We start from the raw sequence: 6000 nt of genomic DNA on the forward strand, positions 1-6000 counted from the left end.
TTACACAGGACCAGGACTGATGTCCTGGGGGGAATATTTGCTGGAGTGGTTGGGGAGGGTTTAAATTAAACTGACAGGGGGGTGGGAACCTGTGCAAGGAGTCATGTGAGGGGTAAACATGGACAAGAACAAAATACAGAAAGGGGGATAAGAAAAGTGATAGGCAGAGAAATCAAGGGCCAGAATGAAATGGCCACAGGGAAACATAATGAGAATGGAACAACGAATGTTAAAAAGCCAAGCCTTAAGGCTTTGTGCCTTAATGCAAAGAGCATTCACAGTCAAGTGGATGAATTAATCACAAATGGATGCAAATGGGTATGAGAAAGTCAGGATTACAGAGACATGGCTGCAGGGTGACCAGGGATGGAAATTGAACATCCAGGGGTAGTCGGTATTTAGGAAGGACAGACAAAAAGGAAAAGGTGGTGGGGTTGCGTCCCCATCGGCAACGGGATTCTCCGTGCTGCCAACCGGCCAATGGGATTTCACATTTTGGCAGCCTCACACCGTCGGGAAATCCCCTGGTGTGGGTGCGCTGTTGGCACAACGGAGAATCCCAACAGCAAAGAATCCAGCCCTGTATGTTTTCAAGAAGGAGTTAGGTATAGCACTTTGGGCTAAAGGGATCTAAGGTTATTGGGGGGGGGGGGGGGGGGGGGGTGGAGGAGGGGGGGAGCAGTGGGAACAGGTTACTGAGTTGGATGATCAGCCATGATTATAATAAAAGGTGAAGCAGGCTCGAAAGGTTGGATGGCTTTCTCCTGCTTCTATTTTCTATGTTTCTAGACTGGATTGAAAATGCACCACTGCATCACTCACACATGATGAAACCATGACAAACTCAACACCCAGCTCTTCAACACTTCCCAATCTACAAACAGAAGATTTGTCAACAACGTTTGATTGAAGACAATGCCCCATTAATATCCCAGAGTGAGAGTTGATCCAGTGTCATTGTCTGGCATGTCAGCAGTCTCATATTGCCTGGCCCTGCAATTATCTTATGGTAATGTTTCATAAATCTATTTGCAATGACACCACCCACTGTGTGCTTCTGTTCCATGCTTACAGTGTCTAAGAAAAGTAAAAAAGATCACATTGAGATTTGTATGGCATCTTTCACATTGTACTTGAGCAGTTTTCAGGCAATGAAGTAACTTGGAGGCGAAAACAAAAATAATGTCAGTGCTGGAAATTGAGAATAAAAACAAAACATGCTGGAAATGCTCAGCAGGACTAGCAGCATGTGTGGAGAGAGAAAGAGAGCTCTCGCATATGTAGGGCTGCATCACATTGCCATCCGTGGGAGCTTGCTGCCATGTTTCCAACATTACAATAGTGGCGGCACTGAAAATGTACTCATTGGCTGTTAATGTTTGGGATTTAACAAAGTGGGATGTAAGTGCAAGTTCTTTTTTTCTTTCACGATTTTTGAACAGAGGGTAGGTAGAAGAAGAGAGAAAAACTTTAGAAAGAGCAGAATTAGCTGAGGCAATCCCTCTGATGGACAATGGAGGAGAAGGTTTGGAGGATAACAGTATCACAGACTACTGTGAAGTTGAAAAGGGAAAATGCACCAGTTATAGTCACAAAAGATGGGTTTCTGTGAATTCAGTTAAGGCTATTTCTTGCTGTGGCAGGAGCAGAAACCTAACTCGATGGATGTTGAATTATGGAAAAGATAATGATGTGACAACTGGAAGACTTTTGGAATATTGAATTCTAAGTATTGGGCAATTTAAAGGTTAAAAGCCTGGGGTTAGAATGTGTTTGACTGCAATGGTAATGTTTTTGAATAAATAACTCTGTTTTGCAGGGCCTGGGTATTTCTAGCAGCCAGAAGGTGAAATTGACAAAAGTCCAGGATAATGGACTGTGGTTTGACTGGAGCTGTCCCTCGGGGGTTAATGTGTTTTGTAGCTTGCAGAGATCATTTCTTTTTTCAACTTGGGCAGATGAGATCATTGCTGGTTGGAGCTAGGAATGCAGAGAGACATTTTGAGAAGTTGTGGAGGGAAGCAGTTTTTGGAGAAAGCTGTGGAGAGAGGCAGGTTTTGGAGAAAGATGTGGAGAGAGGCAGTTTTTGGAGAAAGATGTGGAGAGAGGCAGTTTTTGGAGAAAGATGTGGAGAGAGGCAGTTTTTGCAGAAAGCTATTGTCATGTGAGTGTGCCTTTAAGAACTGGACGTGTAAGCAATGTACCTTTAAGAAAACAGGGATGTCATAGAGTGGGTGGAGCTCAGCTCAGGTCAGCCATTTTGCAGGTTTTTAGTTGCAGTTTAAAAAGCAGCGTGTGTGTCTGTGTGTTTCCAGAGAGCTGCAAGTTTTGAAGTTTAGTTTTGCAGTTGGAGAAAGCAGGTTGTGTGTGTCTGTGTGTGTCCAGAGACCTGCAGGAAAAAAACAAGGTGCTGGAGCTGAAATCAACCAAGCTAATATATCTCTGCCATTCTACAGAACATATATATGTCCTTTAACCTGATGTGATACTGTTTAAAGGTATTAAGTCTCTTGGAAGTTTGAAGGAACATTTTAAGGAATTATTTACAGTTGCAATATTTTCTGAGTTATCTTTGAAGTAAGGGGTGTTAAGAGATCCAATGTTTATTTAAGATGTTAAGTTGAGTTCATGGAATAAACAGTGTTTTGTGTTTAAAAACCCGCGTGTCCATAATTATAATCCCACACCTAGGGAAAAAGCCGTTTGCTAGGAAAAGCAATAAATCCATTAAAGGGAGAGGTTGGTTGAACTCCATGATACATTTTGGGGTTCTGAAAACGCCTCTCCCATAACACTATGGAGAGAGGCTTTGGAGGAAGCTGTGGAGAGAGGCAGTTTTTGGAGAAAGATGTGGAGAGAGGCAGATTTTGGAGGAAGCTGTGGAGAGAGGCAGGTTTTGGAAAAAGCCTTGGAGAGAGGAGTTGAACAAAAAACAATACAGCACAGGAACAGGCCCTTCGTCCCTCCAAGCCATTACCTGTCATGATACCAACCTTGGCCAAAACCCTCAGTCCTTCCTTGTGCCGTATCCCTCTAATCCCATCCTATCCATGTATCTGTCAAGATGCCTTTTGAATGCCCTTAATGTATCTGCTTCCTTAACCTCCCCTGGAAAGCGTTCCAGGCACTCACCACCCTCTGCGTAAAAAACCTGCCTCACACATCTCCTCTAAACCTTGCCCCACGGACCCTGATCTACCTGATGCCGAGTCCACAAGTCTCCCGCAGTAAGATATATTTAGAGCTGTATGGTTCTTTTCTAGTTGTTTAATGGGAAATTGAATGGTAGTATTTAAGATGTAATTGAAAGCTTTTCTTTTCTGGTGTGAAACTAACAAAGTTTAATCTTGTATTCATAATAAAGTTTTGTTTTTAACATAACCATGCCCTATTTCTTCATTCAACAATTCCTGAAGCGAATCATTCTTTCCGCAGTCTTTCAAATGAACCAAAATATTGGGGTTTTGGTCCATTATTCATGCCACTATAGGGATCATAATATTGTGAGATCATAATAATGAAAGATTTAGGACATGGGGCACTAGCTTCGAAGAATACGGGAACAGTGGATGTTTGCGGCATGGGTGATAATGGCTATTTTGAAAGAAATCATCGAATGGTACACCTCAGAAAGAGGACATTCAGTCCATTATGCCTGTGCCAGCTCTTTGAAAGTCATATTCGATTAGGTCCAAACCCCTGCTTTTTCCCCAGAGCCAAATAGTTTTGCACTTCAAGCATTTATTAGTTTTCTTTTTGAAAGTTGTTACTGAAATTGCTTTCAATGTCCTCTCAGAATGTCGTGGGTTGTTTTATTTGGAATATTGTTGATTGCTTTTGATTCTTGTTGTAGATTATATCAGCTGCTGTGGTGAGATTTGCTACAGCTGTCAAAATTGAGCAGAGGTTTCACAGCAGGGGTTTGACCTGAACTCTCCTCAGTGAGATGGAAGCTCGTAGTGAAGAGATTTATTTTTTCAGCTTTGTAGTTATGCAACATCAGCCAGGGAGGGGAATGCCTCAAGAAAGAGGTGCATAATTGTGACAATGATGAATTAATGCGGCGGAGCTATGCACTCAATAAAGTGCCTTCTTCATTTCTTCATGAGGCTTCTCCTTATTCTTCCTACCAATATGAATCTCTTCACACCTAGCTGCATTACACTTCATCTGCCATACGTCTGCCGATTTCACGCGTCTGTCTCGGTCTTCCTGAAATATCGCCTCACTGGTCACTACAATGCAAACTTTGAAATTATGCTTGTGTGCTCAAGTCCAGACCATTAATATATATCAAAAAAACAATGGTTCTAATGCCTACTTCTCTCTAATAATGGTTTGCCACTCCGCTCTGCTCTCTGTCCGTTCAACTTCTTATCCATGCAACTATCATGAGACTCTAAAAATCTTGAGGCACAACGCCAATGTTCTCCAACTGTGCTGTCCTCGAGCAAAAGCCTTTTACTCTAAGACCTCATAAAAGCACCATTTAATGCAATTGTTTTCAGTTTTCTTTTAGTCTGCATTTCTCAATGTGAAGGTTCATCCATGAAAGAAATACTGTGAGCAGCACCTTATTAATAACGGTAATGAGACACTCGGGTCTGCCTCTGTGAGCAGAGTCTCGTAATGGGGGAGGATCTTATAACCCAGATTTGCACAATGTCAGTTTGCCTTGGCAAGACCAGGGGCTGGATTCTCCGCGGCTCCGCGCTGAAATTGCGAAACGTGATCAGCCGGAGGATCAGCTCCGACGCCGAAATCGGCTTTGACGCCGGTTTCGCGCCAATTTTTGATTCTCCGACTCCCCAATATGACAGAATTGCAGCACCCACTGCGCGGCCCGTAGAATTGCATTAGGTGCCCTGCCGACCGATTCACCAGGGCCTGAGCGATTCTGCGACCCGGATTGGCCGAAGTCCCGATGGCGTCATACTAACCACATATAAAAAATTGTGAAGCCAGTGTGATGGCTGATGCGGTGGCAGAAGGAGGTAGGTGTTGGCTTGATTGGGCCGCGGGTTCCCGAAATGGACACCAGCAGTGGCTGCTGCATGGTGGGAGCGCTGCCAGGGTCGGAGAAGGTGGGGGGGGGGGACAGGCCGAGCAGTCGGGGAGCCCCCGCAATGACAGGGCGGTGCCACGCAAAAGGTGCCATTACAGTGGCCATCGTGATGGGCACCCACCCCAGGCGCTGGGTGAGCGCAGCTTTAATGGTTGCATGGGTGGGTGCCGGCCTCCTCCCCGGCCACCCAATCCAACCGGTGACACCCACCGGGGGACAACCCAGGGCCGACGGCAGCCCCCAGTGAGGGCAGTGCCATTTAACGGTGGCCATGGCAGGAGGGACGGGCGCCAGGAATGGGGGCACCAATGGGGCAGAGGTGGGGGCATGCGAGGCTGGGGCACACAGTGCCAACTGGGGCGACCATGTAGCCCATGGCACCTGGTTGTGCACGGGTGAATGCGCCATGATAACATTGTGTCCCCTCACCCCCTGCAGATCATAATGTTTGGGCGCCATGGCGGGGACTGCCGTCCTGCATGCAGCCCTGTGGCAGCATAAGCGCATGCGGCTCAGAGAGGAGGCAGAGGCCGCAGCAAAGGAGTGGGCTGCTCAGACTGGAGGGCCAGCCGCTCGACAGGCCAAGGAGGAGGAGGAGGAACAAGACGAGGAGCAGGAGCAAGACGAGGAGGATGAGAAGGGGGAGGTGGTGGGGGTGGTGCCAAGGAGGCGCCTGATGAGGCCCCGTGTGTACCGGCACCGAATGTCCTTCGATGACCTCCCGGAAGCATGCAGGAGGAGACTGCAGATGAGCCGGGAAACCGTCGCTCATATGATGGCACACCTGGCACCACGTGGTCCTGGGGGGCTCCCCTACCGATGGCAATTAAGATAATGGTCTCCCTCAACTTCTACGCAACGGGGTTGTTCCAGTCACCATGTGCGGACCTGTACGGCAACTCGCAGGCATCGGTGCACAGGTGCCATCGCGGACG

Source organism: Scyliorhinus torazame, chromosome 10 (assembly GCF_047496885.1).
Source record: "Scyliorhinus torazame isolate Kashiwa2021f chromosome 10, sScyTor2.1, whole genome shotgun sequence".
Classification (NCBI taxonomy): Eukaryota; Metazoa; Chordata; class Chondrichthyes; order Carcharhiniformes; family Scyliorhinidae; genus Scyliorhinus; species Scyliorhinus torazame.